Below are 16,021 nucleotides of genomic sequence, written 5' to 3'. Positions count from 1 at the left end.
CTGCTGAAGACCCATTTTTCTTACTGAAACAAGCCGCCATTAGGTCCTGAAAGCCCCGTAAGTCTTCTATGGATGAGCACATCCTTTAATCTATTATTCCACAGTCCTATTTATATATATTTATCCATATGGCTATATAAATAGGGCTTTGAGACATATAGTGGCAGGTTATTGCTGTAGCATAGCTGTTCTCCCCAAGAGGAAAACAAAAATGATGTATGGCTGAGGCTCTTTTCCATGTAGAAAGCTCCCATCTGATTTATTAAGAGTTAGGTGGCAGCCACAGGCTCTGGAGGTAGAGAATCTATTGCCAAGTTATCTAAGAACAGGACACTCTTGGCTCCAGACACCAAAAGGCAAGGCTGGGGCGTGGCAGGAGCTCAAGGAGGCTTAGAGCACCTGCTCACAGACACCTGCCATGTCCTGGTCTATTAACTAGGAGCCCTTTGGTTGCAAATTTAAGCAAACAGGGGGAGTTTGGTATAAAGATACTGGGTGTCTCCGGGAGCCCAGAGAGGAATGTGGCTGGGTATCAGGAATGGCTGAGTTTGGAGAGATGAACACCAGTGCGTCTGTCTGTCTGTCTCTCCCTCTCTCTCCCGCTCACATCTCTGCTTCTCTCCATGCCTTGCTTCCAGTCTCCCTGCTCCCTCCAGAGTGACATTCTCCATATGGAAGAAAACACTCCCAAGTTCTCCTCTTACTGCTTCCACAGGCTGACTTTGCATTTTTTCTGACCCCGAGTACAAAAAACCCATGGGCTTGAACTCCTGTCCCCTGCTTGGTCCAAGGGCCATAAGCAGGGTCATGAGAGACGAGAGTAGCGGCTTCAGGCAACATATGGACGGACCGGGTGTGAGAGGCAGTTCCCGGATGAAAGTGAAGGGATTTTGGTGAAGAAGGTGCCAGCAGACAAAGCCACCAGGTTGCTTGTTCTGTTCATCTGTTCCATTCGCTGTGTAAACTCAGAAAAGGCACTTAACCTCTCTGTGCTCCAGCATCCTTAAGTGTAAACTCGGAATTGTGGTGTGCTCCATAAAGGCAGACATTTGCAACTGTTGCATCTCCAGTGCCTAATCAGAGCCTGGAACACGGTCATGTTCAATAAATCTCTAAATAAATAAATAATATCTAAACCTCCATTTAAATGAATGGATGATAACTCCCTTGTAGGGTTGTTGGGAGGATTAATTGAGATTAAAGATAACTAACATTTAGAGAGCACTGACTTGCCAGGAACTGTTCTGAGCATGTAATTTAGTATGTGAAGTGTGCTTAGAATAGTGCCCGCTGCACGCACCCACACATAAGAATAAACTAGGGTCCCAGGAAGTTAGGCAACGTGGTGAATGGCAAAAGCAGGATTCAGATCGAGGGCTTTCTGAAGCCACAATGCTACCTTCCCCGTCACCGATATCTCTAGTCCAGTAGTTTCCAACCACGGATGGAGAGGTGGAGTGTGTATAAATCCAGGACGTGGAGCCCATGTCCATATGTGTATAAAACATGGTGTTGAAGAAATATGTTGATCACAGATACATTTATGACCATTTCAAAATATATGACATGCCACAGTGTTTAATGAAGCACAAATTCATTGTAAATCATTCATGAACTCACAGTAGCCTAGGATGGTGTTGTATCTTCTCAATCTGAATACTGTGAGTACATCTGTTTTTCATGGGGAAGGTGGTGAAATTTTAATTTTGATTTTTTAATTTTTTTTTTTAATTTTAATTTTGAAATTTTAATTTTTGAGTGAAAACGCTCAGATTAGGAACCTCTGAGCTAGTGCTACCTCCTCATGTCACAGATGAGAGTCAGGCTGGGGTGGGGGCCCAGGAGATGACTCACCCAAGGCCACACGGTGAGTCAGGACAGGCTCAGGGCTAGAACCCAGTCCTGGGACAATCAAGGTTTCCGGAGGGCAAGGGTATCACACGCTAGCCGGATGGTGGGGGGCACAGTCCCCTTCCTTTCTGACAATTCCAACACAGGTGATGGGGAGTTACAGGGGGGTGTGCTCTGCTCTGGAGGGGAGTGCAACTCTTATAAGCACTTGGAGATGATTTGGCATTTTCCGGTGAAGTTGAGGGTATATACACCGTGTGATTTAGGATTGTGCCCTAGAGAAGCTCTAGACACGTGAATAAGGAAATATGCTCAAGACGGTTCACTGGAGCTTTAAAAAATGGAATAAAGTAAATGACCATCAAGAGGAAGACATAAGTTGAAGCATTCGAAGACTTTCTTTCCAGTGGTTAGAAAGAATAATCCAGTTACATCCATTTACAGGAATAAACCTCATGGCTGGAAACAGGACAACCTGGGCTGACGCTGGACCTGTTGTGAGGCCTTAGTCCCTTCTCCTCTCCAGGCCTCAGTTTCTTCATCTGTAAAATGGGAACGTGTGATTAGACCAGTGGTTTTCAAACTGTGCTTGGCAAAGCACTAGAGAGGCTTCACAGGTTCTGCAAATGTAGATGCAAATGTCACCTTTCAAAGGGATTTTAAACTATTTTAAAACTGTAGGAAACAGTATGCACACTCCAATGTGCTTTGTACAAGTGTTAACCCATCGCAGACTGGTGGTGCCAGGGCAGCGGGAAGGCTGCTCCACTCCCATTCTACAGAACCCAGAGTGAGCTCCCGGCCTTCCCCGTTTCATCGGAGCACATCCTGAGACCGCAAGGCAGCAGCTGTTAAAATCTGTTGCCATTTTCAACTGCTCAGCTGAGGAAGTTAAGGTTTTGTTTCAATGTTGTGTAACCAAAGCAAAACATAGCAATAATTTCTGTGTTTTAGAAGATGACAATGGTCATCCATAATTTCAAATTTGTACATTTTGTTAAATTTTATTTACTAATGCAATAAAATTGTTAAAATAACCTTTTTCTTTTGCTAATTTTATATTCACAGGAGACTTGTAGTCCCAAGAGTTCCTGAGTACCCTCATACAATTTCAGTTTCTCCTACTATTTGCTATCATACATTACGGTGGTATATTTGTCAAAACTAAGAAACCAACCTGGGTATATTACTATTAAGTAAACTCTAGATTTTATTTGGATTTCACTGTGTTTTTTTCCCCACTAATGTCCTTTTTCTGTTCTAAGATCCAATCAATCCAGGATACCACATTACATTTAGCAAAATTTGTATTTTCCTCAATCTCAATGTCCTCATTTAACAAATAAATGTGCTAAATGTAAGCCCGTAGTTTTATACTAATAAAATTTTATGTGTTTTGTGTAATGAAATTCCAGGAAGACTCTCTGGGGGAAGAGAGCAGGGATATACTGTTTTTTTTAAACAGTTTGCAAACACCTGGAGGAGCTGATCCTTGAGGTCGGTGTGATCCCAGCAGCCCATGGGGCACAGTTCCAGCACTCTTGGGTCTACCAGGACTTGCTAAAGAGAGCTAAGTCCCCAGCTCTCAGTGCAGAAGTTTCATGCCCTCTTAAGCTTGAAACTGCCTCTGGCTATTCATCCTGAAGGGACTGGGATGCTCTTCTCCAACAGAACGAACATGAGCCAGGCGTTCATTTATTCATTCGTTCTTTTGACAAATATTTAAGCGCCTGCCATGTGCCAGGCAGTCTGGGAGCTGGGGCTACCGATGGGTCAAGTAGATGAATTACTGCCCTCGCAGAGCTTATATTCTACTGGAGGAGATAATGATAAATGAGAGAGAAGTAAACTATACGACGTGCTAGATGGTGATGCCTAGAGAAAAAACATAGTGGGAAAGGGACATGAAAGGTTGGTGGGAGGTGAAATTTTAGATAAGGAAGGAGCACACATCCTGGGGAAGAGCATCCTAGCAGAGGGATTGGCAAGTGCAAAGGCCCTGAGGCAGGAACACACCTGTGTGCTAGAGGAACAGCAAGAGGGCCGATGAGGCTGTGGGGGAGAGACCAGTTAGGAGGCTGGATGGAACCTGAGGGGCTGCCCAGAGCCTTCCAGAAACGATAGCTGGAGACTTTTGCGTAGCCCTGAGGCTCTAGGTCAGCAGCAGGGGCTGAGCACTCATAGTCTGAGCTTTCATACGAGTGTGACCACGTGTGCATCCCTGGGGCAGCAGGAATACACCCTGACAGACAGTGGAGCATCTCAGATGTGTCCCTACATGGAGCAAACTGGTAGAGTAGGGCTGGCCTGGGTACCGTGCTAGGGCGGCTGCTGGCACCTCTCCTGACCCAGCTCCCTGAGGAGCCACAGACACAAGGAATGGGTGTTAGCCAGCCTCCCACGGCCAGCCTGCCCTCGGACGGGGCCCATGGGGGAGGAGTGAGGCAGGGCACTGCCCAGGCAGGTCTCCCTGTGCTGGCAGCAGGCCCTGAACTTAACAACCCACGGAGAAATGAACACTGCAGCTCTTGGGGCTCTTGAGAAATTAGGAGAAACTTGGGAAGAGGAACTTCCTGCAATTCATGGCATGGGGGGGGGGGCGGGGTTAGAGATATTTTCGTGTTAATATTAAACCGAAATGTCCTTCTACACATGGCTAAATCTACAAAGTGTGGTCCATCCATTCAATGGAACTCAGCAGTAAAAAGGAAAGAGCCATTGATATTGGCACCAACACGGATGTGTCTCCACAAAGGACGCTGAGTGAAACAAGCCAGCCAGAGGGACTTCCCTGGGGTTGCAGTGGTTAAGAATCTGCCTGCCAATGCAGGGGACACGGGTTCGAGCCCTGGTCTGGGAAGATTCTCACATGACATGGAGCAATTAAGCCCGTGCGCCACAACTACTAAGCCTGCGAGCCACAACTACTGAGCCCACGTGCCACAACTACTGAAGCCCGCGCACCTAGAGCCCATGCTCTGCAACAAAGAGAAGGCACCGCAATGAGAAGCTCGTGCACCGCAACGAAGAGTAGCCCCCGCTCACCGCAACTAGAGAAAGCCCACACGCAGCAACGAAGACCCAACTCAGCCATTAAAAAAGGAAAAGAAAGAAGCCAGCCAGAAAAGAGCACATACTGTACGATTCCACGTATACAAAGTTCCAGAAAACACAAACTAATCTACAGTGACATAAAGCAGATTGCTGATTGCCTGGGGATGTGAGGGCAGCAAGGAGGGACAGGAGGGATTTCAAAGGGACTGGAGTAAATTGGGGGGGCGATGAATACGTTCATGACCTTGACTGTGGAAATGGGTTCCCAGTTGTGTACATATGTCAGAATTTATCAAGCTGTATGCTTTAAATATGTGCAACTTATTGTATGCCAATTTATACATCAATAAATTTGAAAAATGTAAATGGAATAAACACTCCAAGTAAAAGTTAGAGATAGAATGGGAAAAATAAAAGGTGTGACTTTATTTTCCAAGATTTTACTTATACTTTATGTATATATGTACACTTATACATGTTTAAAACATGATTAATTGTTCTATATTTCATGTATGTTATAATTTTATACATGATTGTATACTATAATGTATACTTCTATTTATTTTATTTGTATTATATAAATATTTGATTTTTATGTACCTGAGTTTACACATTTATAAATATATTTAACATACTGTATATAATTTATACATATTATGTGCTATATAAAATTTTGCATTTATTCATTTTATATATTATGAACGTATATATTTTTAAAATTTATTTATTTAATTTATTTATTTTGGGCTGCGTTGGGTCTTCGTTGCTGTGCGTGGACTTTCTCTAGTCGTGGTGAGCGGGGGCTACTCTTCGTTGCGGTGCGCGGGCTTCTCATTGCGGTGGCTTCTCTTGTTGTGGGCTCTAGGCACGCAGGCTTCAGTAGTTGTGGCACGCGGGCTCAGTAGTGGTGTCTCATGGGCTCTAGAGCACAGGCTCAGTAGTTGTGGTGCATGGGCTTAGCTGCTCCGCGGCATGTGCGATCTTCCCGGACCAGGGCTCGAACCCGTGTCCCCAGCATTGGCAGGCGGATTCTTAACCACTGTGCCACCAGGGAAGCCCATGAACATATTCTTGTGTGTGTATGTGCGTTTATAAAGAAAAACCCAGGCTCCCTAAGGGGTGACTGATTCAATCGCCTCATTCCATCAGCCAAAGCTCTCTCCAAGATTTCTCCAAATTCCCAACTGTTCGAAGTTCTAGACTTCCAGCCTCTGTCTCCTGGCTGTGGCTTTATCTGCACCCCGGTATTAGTTTATAAACGAGACACACATCTTCTCCCCACACCCCTGTTACTCCCCAAGTAACCTCGAATACAAAGCTGCTGCCTAAAAACTGAATTTCCCGTGAATGCTAGGGAATCACAGCAGCACCTCACAGCAAGCAACTTAAAAGGGCATCTTATTCCTCGGGCCACCCTGGCTGGGGTTTTCTCCTGCGTCCCACCGCCCAGCGCTCCTCCCTCCCGGCTCCCACTTTCCTCTATGCCCCGCCCTGCTGGGCCACCTCCGCGTCCTCTCTTCCGAGCAGGGCATTCTTCCTGCCCAGAACCTCCTCCCAGACTCTCAAAATGTTCCACAGAACAAAAGACCAACAGAGAGGTAGCTGACAGCTGTCGTTTTCCAGCCTCCTACATATATATATACAGGTTTGTAACTGCACATGCATATGTATTCGTGTGTACACACACACACAGGCTTACCCCCCAAACACCTACCGAGATGCTAACCCAAAAAAGCAGCTCCCGAGGACTGGCCGGCCACCCCACCCCCTGGGTTCCTTTCCCCTCCCCACGCCCACGTCCCAGGGGCCCTCAGAGCTGCTGCCTCACCCCCTCACTCTCTGAAGTGCCTTTCCTTCCTGTCCTAAAGTGCTACTCCGCGTCCCTGCTCTCTCCCTCCGGGGCTTCGTTTCATGAGTTAAGTAGCAAGCCCGCCAGTACAAAGGCTGAATAAACAGTCGGTAGAAATTAACTTGAACGTTGAGGGAGAACAAAGACTTTCGACATGAGCCGGGGAGGGAATCATAATTGCCAGAGAGAGAGTAGCCGCGGGCTCCGGGCTGCAGGAGACACAGAAGCAGGGGTGTTGACAGTGGTGGAGACAGGCAGGTGCGATGCTGATTTGATAAGTAGAAGGGCGAGAATTCTATTGTAATGGAGATACTGATGGAAAGGGGAATTGGGACTGAGAAAGGAGAGGGCTTCTGCAGGGAGCCAGCTGAGGATGTGTGCCCGGATGGGGGGGGGCGGGGGGGGGGGTCCCAGCCTCACCACCCAGCCCAGCTGGGAAGGAAAGGGCATCTGGCAGCAGGGGCCTGGGCAGCAGGCGTTTTGATGGTGTCATCCCCCTGAAGCCATAATTATGGCCAGGGAGGCAACCCACGGTGGTTCAAGGGGACAGAGGGGGGACCAGCAGTTGGGTCCTCAATGTGAAGGAAAGGATCCAGGGAAAGGGGGTAGACCCCACCCTGGAAGAACCCACAGAAGCAGATAAAGATGGTCTGTTTGAGAGACTTCTCGAAAGAAGCATTCAGCCAATGTTGCCCTCACACCTACCCCATTCAGCAGCTGAAGGGTAAACAAAATATATAATAAGTGCATCCTAGATGTCAGAAACTTTAGGTTAGGGTTCCACAATTTGAGATGGCACTATTATTATTGACCCTAGTTCACAGATGAGCAAACTGAGGCCCAGAGAGGTTAAGGAACTTCCCCGAGATCACACAGCTCTTAGCCAGTCGCAGCCAAAAAATAAGGAAATAGTCACGGAATTCCCTTTGCGGCATTTCATCCTCTTTTAACTGAGTTTCTGTAGTATCTGCTTGAAGGCAAATGCACATAATCGTTTATTCTGTCAACAAAATATTTTTGCGGGCCTATGATGCTCTGGGTCCTGTTTCATATACTAGTTACAGAAAGAGAAGACATGCCCTGCTCTCAAGAGACTCACAAATGCTAGGAGGCGATGTCTCAGTAGAAGGGTGCTCCACGTGGTGGCGGCCCGGGCGGCCATGAGGGATGGGTTGGGGGCACCGTTTCTCACCTGGTGGGGAGAATTCAGAAGTACTCCCTTAGAAGAGGGACCTTCAACGTTTTAGAGGAAGAAGGGACACACCAGAAGCAGAGACAGCTGGAGCAGAGGCAAAGAGCAAGAGAACTCGACTTGCCAAAGTTTGGAATGACTGGAGTTGAAGGTTGAGGGGAGTGGTGAGCCTGGAGGCTCTGAAGGCCCACAGCGTTCTGGAAGCCTTTCTGGACACACCAGGGGTCTCCCCTGAGGGTGGTGAGAATGGCCGGAGCCCCCATCCAGCCTGGAAATGAGGATAAAGAAATCTTCTGGGAGTGTTTCCCTCCCTGAGAGAAACGGAGGCAGCTCCCTAGGACCTGTGGCCGGTCCACTCAGGTTAGTGGGCGAGGATCGGAACATCAACCCGTGACCTTTCAGAGGAGCATCACGCCATGCCACCTCCCCGGACGCGCAGGAAGCTGCAGGAGGGACACACAGTGTCCCTGTCGCTAAGTTGCTTCATGTTCTATATGTTCTCAGGTCCGAGGACACACCATAAACATTCATAGCTGGAAATACAAGTGAGGCCCCTCCGTGCTCTGGAAGAAACCACCCAGGACACCTGGCTTTTGTCATCCTGCCTTTAAATGCCAGGTGAGAGCGGAGGAAGAACTATACCCTCTAAAACCCAGCTTCATTCATTTGTTTAACAAAAGACATCTCCATGCTCTGTGGCCTCTTAATTTCGGTAGATGTTAAAGTGCAGAGAATTAAAGAATCAATGGGCAATTAAGGAGGCACTGGCAGGTTCTGGCCAAGAGCGTGTTATTTATTTATTCAGCCAACCACACTGATTTTTAAAGCGCTAACTTTCCATTTTGTTTCTGACATCAAAAATAAATCAAACTAAACTGTACACGTCATAGCTGAAAACAATTATTTGCACTATGCATTGCCCCTTTGAAGGTGGTGCCACCTGCAAAAGGAATTTTTGTCTGTGTCCAAAAAAAAAAAAAGATATGAATTCATTCTGGCACTGGCCTCCCCTTAGGACACAGATAGGACTGAAAAGATAGAAATACTTTTTTTTTTTTTTTTTTTTTTTTTGGTACGCGGGCCTCTCACTGTTGTGGCGTCTTCGTTGCGGAGCACAGGCTCCGGACGCGCAGGCTCCGCGGCCATGGCTTACAGGCCCAGCCGCTCCGCGGCATGTGGGATCTTCCCAGACCGGGGCACGAACCCGTGTCCCCTACATTGGCAGGCAGACTCTCAACCACTGCGCCACCAGGGAAGCCCTAGAAATACGATTTTAATACACTAGTGATTTTTCCACCTAGTCTCAAGGTTCTTTTTGATTTCTGAGCATCCATCTTCCTGGATCATCTTGGGAGGGTTGCAAGATTTTAGTCCATTAACACAGTGGTTGCTTTGGTGAAATTTCAGAACGGGTAGAAAAAATAGCCATAGTGGGGACATAGGCTGGCCAGCCTCTGTGTTTCTGCTCCTGGTCCAGGCCCTTTCATCTAAAGTGGGGTTTCCCTAGTGACCCCCCTTTTCCCCTCCATCCAGCTGACACCATTTGACATGCCTAACCTAAAAAGAAAAATAAAAAATCGCCACCCAGTCTCTTGTTCCTTAACTGCTCCCCTATTTGGACGAGCCCTGTCCAAATATGGACAACGTGGATGTCCCTGCACCAGCGACCTTCACTGTCCCCCTCCCCAGCCTTCCCCCCTGCCCCCGCTCACCCCTCTGCAGCAAGACCTCTATCCACTTCCACTCACATTCACCCAAGCTACCCCAAGGCAGATTCTAGGACAGTGATTCTCAAACTTAATTAAGTGTGCAGAACCACCTAGATGGCACGTTAAAACAGTTTCTGATTCAGTAGATCTGGGGGAGAGCCTGAGAATTTGCATTTCTAATAAATTCTGAGATTGAGACCTTACTTGAAGAACCACTGTTCGAAGACAAATCGGTTGGTAGAGTCAGTACTTCCAGAAACTTGTGCTATGGCGCCATCTAGTGATCTAAGACCACAGTGGCAGCAATCTGTGCTGGGCGAATTGCAGACCCTGAAAATTACCCAAGAAATTCTTGGCTTGCGGGAGAGTGCGTAAACCTTTGTTATGTCTTCTTTTTTTTTTTTTTTTTAGGTAAGCTTTTTATCAAAGTTAAATGATTTCTCTTCATCCTCTGAGCAACCACAGCCAGAACTGAGACTGGAGGACAAGTCTTTTGAAACCAGAAATTCAACTGTACAGACTTTGGTGTTTGTCCCCCAGATTCTTCTAACCTAAGGCATGACAACTCTGACACACTGGCAGACAGCAAAACAGCAACCGAGGTTACACGATATTTAATTGCTAATTTAATTTAACCCAAAACAGTCCTCAACACTTCCTGGCATCCAGGTTAAAGAAGGAAATAAGTGTTCCACCTTTTCACAATCTGAAGCAAGGGGGCATAACTGTTAAAGAGGAAATCAAATTGCCCCAAGTTCTAGAAGCAGTCGGTCTCAAATTTAAGAGGGCAGGAGTTTAGCTGGGGGATTTATTGAAAATGCAGATTCCCAGTCCCATTCTTAAGAGTTTCTGGTAGGACCCAGCACTTTGCATTTTTAACAGTCACTCCAGGTAAACTCTGAAGCAGATGGCATGAGCCCCTGATTTGAGAAAGACTGTCTGAAAAAGTAACCTCCTGTTACTTTTGGAGGTTAGGTTACAGGATGTTACAAGATGCTCATGTGCTTACTGGATGATTCCATTCATATGCAGTTCCAGAATAGGTGAAACTAATCTTGAGGTGATAAAAGAATGATGATTACCTGGGGGAGGGAGTATTGACTAGAAAACATGGGAGAGAAACTCCAGGAAATGTTCCTTTCTTCACCAGAGCATGGTTACCCAAGGTGTAATTATATGCAAAAATGTATGTATTCTACACTCAAGATCTGTGCACTTTACACAGAGTATACATTGTACCTCAAAGATAATAATACATATACACACATGTATATATATTTACCTCAACGCCCAGGCTGCAGCCCAGCTCAGTTAAACCTGCATCTCTGAGAACAGGTCCCAGGCATTGGTAGTTTTAGAAGCAGTTCCAATACGCAGCCAGGGCTGGACACAACCCAACCCCCCTGGACCCGTGCTTCTCAAACCCTGATGTGCACACAAATCACCGGGAGTCTTATTAAGATGAAGATGTGGGTCAGTGGGGGGGGGCCTGAGAGTCTCTCCAGGTGCTGCCAGTGCACTGGGCTTGTGGACCACACTTTGCTGCCCCAGTGAGGGCCTTCCTGGTCCACCCAGGGCTCTGGCCTGGTCACCCAACCAGGAACAAGGCCTTCAGTAGGGGGCAGTCTACAAGACACAGAGCTGCCCCTACAGAGAATCCCAAGGAACCTCAAGATTCTGTAATTCTCAACGTCTGAAGACTTCACAGTTGGAAGAGGCAGGACATATTGAGTTGGATTTTTAAATTGGGGGGACAAGTGCACAAGTGTTTACAGTGTGGGGTAGCTCAGCCAACTTTCTCCGTAAAGGACTAGGTATTTGGGGCTTTGCAAGGCAGTTTCTATCTATCACAGGTTTCCAACTTCGTTGCTGCAGCACAAACGCAGCCCTAGACAACAGGTAAACAACGGCCATCGCTGTGTGAGTAAAACTATTTACAAACACAGGCCTGGCTGTGACCGTGTTTACGTCACACTATCACGCATGCGGCTGAATAGGAACACAAGAACCTCATAATAGTCTCCCCAGAGAGGAAATGTGTGTCTGGGGGACAGGAAAGGAGGCAGCCTTGCATTGTTATCTTCACGTATCTTTGGAATTGTGTACTGTGTACGTTCATTGCCTTAAAAAAAAACAAAAACAGAGACAGAACTCGCCCACAGGACGTATTTGCAGACAGCCTGCTGTGAAGCTGCGTCTGCTCTCTTACCAGCCCCTTGTTCAGGTGCCGTGAGCCAGACCCACGGGACAAGCCCCATCTCAGCGGGAGGAGGGCCTTGCTTCTCCTCCCCCTCCCCCCACCTTCCCTGGCCTCCCCTTCCTTCAGCGGAGCCTGGTGGAGGCCACCTCCTGCCGGGAGCGCCCCCAGCAGCACAGGAAGGTTGGCCTCACTTGTCCTTGTCCGCATGGCTCCTTTGGCTCCATAAAGTGAGGCAGAGGTACTGCATGCAGGGCAAAGCAGTCAAGTCTGGAAGGCTTGGGTTCAAGTCCAGCTCTGCTGATTCTGAGCCCCGGGTGCCCACCTCAACCAGTGGTTACCAGGATCCCATAGGAAGTGAGGGAAGGCAGCTCCACAGCAAAGCGCCGCCCACCTCCCAAACAGAGATGCTTCTTAAAGGGCCAGAGCGCGCCCCATCCTTGCAGCCCTCTAAGCAGGATGCTTGGCATACAGCAGGCACTCAATGGAGAGGAAGAGATCAGTGGAAATAGGTAGAGCTCCTGCCCTTCACCAAGTCAGGGGGGCCGGGAGAGATGAGAAACCCATCCCTGGTCGAGGTGGTCGCCTTCCCCAGCTTCTCACACGCCGTCTGTCACCACCAGATGTCAGCTGGGCCTATTGCTAGCAACGAACAGCCAAGATCTCTCCTAGATAATCTGCTTTGTAAAAATACAAAATAAGTCAGCCTCATTAAGAGGAATCTCCAGGAAGGCCCTTACAGATCAGTCTAAAATCAAACCCGGCAAGTACCTCTGTGCTCATCTAATTCGGTTAAGGGGAAACGGAGGGCAAGGAACTTGCTCCAAGGCCACGGCCAGAGCTCTGAGTCCTCAGAGGAAAGTCTGGGACCCAGAATGGTTCTGTTGCTCAGGACAAGCTAGGATAGGCCACATGAGACCCCCAGACCTCGTGACTCACGCCAGACCTGCTTCGTACACCACACCCTGTCTTGGATTGGCTGCAGCTCTGTCCTACACCATCTTCATGCCGTGACCCAGGCACATGGACTAGTCTCCACCCGGAACTCGGTGGATGCTGGGCCAGAGGGAGAGGCCCAGTGAGTCACACGCTGGCTCTTGACGCACCTGCCCTGGGACAAAGGCCACCTCGACCCACCTTTTGCTGAGATGCCCGAGTGCCAAGATGTGCAATCCTACTGTGCGCAGGGGGAGAGAGGGTGGATTTTTTGGCAATAAGATGTCCACTCCAGCAGAGATGCTCAGCCTGACAAACACTGGTGTGTCAGGACAAAAAGACAGGATTCATACATGCAAGGATTCATACCTGTTCAGAAAACAAAAACTCAAAAGAAACACAACAGATAAAAGTGAATCAAAATAAAGAACTTGGGAAGAGGTACATAAGAAACAGGTGAGCAAACAGAGCTCCCAATAGGGAGCTGGACCAAAAACTTCCTTGATAACATGATTGAAGTTCAATATCACCATTAAAAGATTCCTGAGATAGAGGCATATGTGAGAAGTTTGTATCCTGAACTGAAATCTAGATGATTTCAACAAAACCCAGGAGAGAGAGAGAGAGAGAGAGAGAGGATGTGTGTGTGTGTGTGTGCGCGCGCGCGCCACGCACACACTTGTAAGAAAGGCAAAAACCTGACATTCTGCTGAGTTTCTTCTTGTTCAGGGAGAAAGTGGATAACTGAAATCCACTGATAACATAGAATCAAGATGTTGAATGCCAACTTACTACAGGGAAAATTTTTGACCAAACAAATAATGATGAAAGCAAAAAAAGAGCCAGTTAGAAAACATAATAGGAAAATGAACTAAATGACAAATAATATTGCAACAGTGATCACAATCAACAAGTTATATTCTTTCCAGATTTCGCCAAAAAAAAAAATTCTAGCAATGTACTGTTTACAAACCACCTACCTCCTGTAAAGTGATAGAGAAAAGATGCTTTTGTTTTGAATATAAGTTCAAAACAAAAAGAACCAAACAGAAAGACATTTTATACTGATGAGAAAATACCATTCATGAGCTTTTTTTTTTTTTGGCCGCAGCACGCGGCTTGCAGGATCTCAGTTCCCTGACTAGGGACTAAACCCGGGTTACAGCAGTGAAAGCCCAGAATCCTAACCACTGGACCACCTGGGAATTCCCACGAGCTTTTTAAAACTAAGCTGCAACCAAAAACAGGAAAACATGATAATACCAATATACAATCCTTTAATGTACTTTTCTTAGAAATGGACAGATAGTATAGGCAAAAAAAAAAAGGGGTGGTGGTGGTGGAGACGGCAAAAAAGAAAAAGATTTAAATAATTTACAAGCTGAATTTGATAGATTACATAAGACTTTATACCAAACCAACAATATGCGTTATTTTCAAAGGTGGTAGAACTTTTTCCATGATCCCCTCCCCCCAAAAATCATTCTAAAGTTCATCTGGAGAAATAAATGCACAAAAGAATCTAGAACTTTTTGAGTAAGAACATATCCATGAGGCTGTCGGTACTGGTGTGATGGTGACCAATGGAACCGTCCAGTCCTGAGCTGTACAGACTGGCAGTCTCCAGCCACCTGTAGCTGTGGAGCACCTGAGCTACTGTGAGTCTGAACCCACAGGCTGGAGTGTAAAATACACACATGGGATTCCAAACTTAGTATAAAAACACTGTAAAATATCTCAATATTTCTAATGTCCATTACATGTTGAAAAAATGGGTTAAACTATTAATTTCATCTGCTTTTTCCTTTTTACTGAGGCTCCTAGAAAATTTAAACTATGTCTACTGGACGGCACTGGTCCTGAAACGGGCCTGGGTTTTCAATTTTCTGTCCACATCCTTTATGACACTTGTTCATGGAGTCTTAAGTCTTACTTTCTGATCATCAGAGTTAAAAATGTTCACTCTCTGGCCTAGATGCTGCCAAGTTTCTCCTGGATTTGTTTACATAAAAATAGGCAAAATGATGGATCTCTCCTGCCAGTGTTTTTCCAATTCTCAGTTCCACAGCTTTCCTGTGGGCTGGTCAATTAGCCACTGCGGTGTGTGTTCGGGGAAACGGAACGAAGCATGATCATCCTCATGTTGTTGCAGAGCAGTCGTGGTTGAGAACCTGGCTTTGAGTCTCAGCTCCACTCCATCTGCAAACTGATCTAGTCTCCATCTTCTACCTGTGGCATCAGGCCCTGCCTCGCTGGGTTGTCATGAGGACTAATAAGTATTACCTGTAAAAAAGCACGGCGTCTGACAGGAAGTTCTCCAGCTAAACCTTGTTGGATCTTCAGCTCACAGTGGTTAGGTGCCACCTCTAAGCTGTACAAGGTGCAGCAGTAACCCCAGAACCCAGCCTCCACGCTGACACCCCAAGAAGTCTGGTCACTTCTCCCGTACCCAGCAGGGCTCCAAGGACCAGAGAGGGGGCTACAGTCCACACAAACACCTGCAACGAGAACAGGCTGGATGCTCTAGCCCCTGTGCTCAGCCATCCACCTCTCCCTTACACCCTTCTCCAGCCCCAGCTTCTCCCAAGAGGTCAAGTTCACACTTCAGCTGGCCCCTGGATGGCCCACAGGTAATTCAAAGAACATATCAAAAATGTACTCGCCCGGAGGGTCGCCGTCTGGCCGGGTGGAATAGGCACCTCTGTAAAACCGTAAACCCACACTCCCCTGTAAAAGCAACAAGATTACCGGCAAAACGGTCAAACTCAACTTTTTCAGAACTCTGGAAATTAATCAAAGGCCCACAGCAATCTAAGAAGTGTTCATCCGAGGAGTACATGCCTTTCAGCAACTTCCACCTCACTTTTCCTCCAATATTCCAACCCTGAAGGTTAAAACCCGAGACACCAAGCACAGCCCACCCCCGCGTCCCCACGGCCTCCCCTCGCCCGTCCTGGGGCCTTATCCAAGGACCCTGACCCCGTCATTTGTCAGACCAAGAGCCACCCCAGAGGAAGCCTGTCTCGGCTGGACCACCCTGGCTTTGGTCTCTGCTCCTTCACCTCGCCCATCCTCCTTCCTGCACCAGAATCATGTGGTTCCCACCTTCAAAACCCCTCCATGGCTCGCAAAGATAGAGACCAAACCCACACACCCAGCTTTGTGAGCCCTCCTCAAACTAGCTCGAAGGCTCCCATACACCCTTTCCTGCTCCAGTGATGCAAACTGTAGGG

This window comes from Lipotes vexillifer, unplaced genomic scaffold (assembly GCF_000442215.2).
Source record: "Lipotes vexillifer unplaced genomic scaffold, Lipotes_vexillifer_v1.1 scaffold333, whole genome shotgun sequence".
Classification (NCBI taxonomy): Eukaryota; Metazoa; Chordata; class Mammalia; order Artiodactyla; family Lipotidae; genus Lipotes; species Lipotes vexillifer.
Note: the sequence above shows the minus strand (reverse complement) of the source record.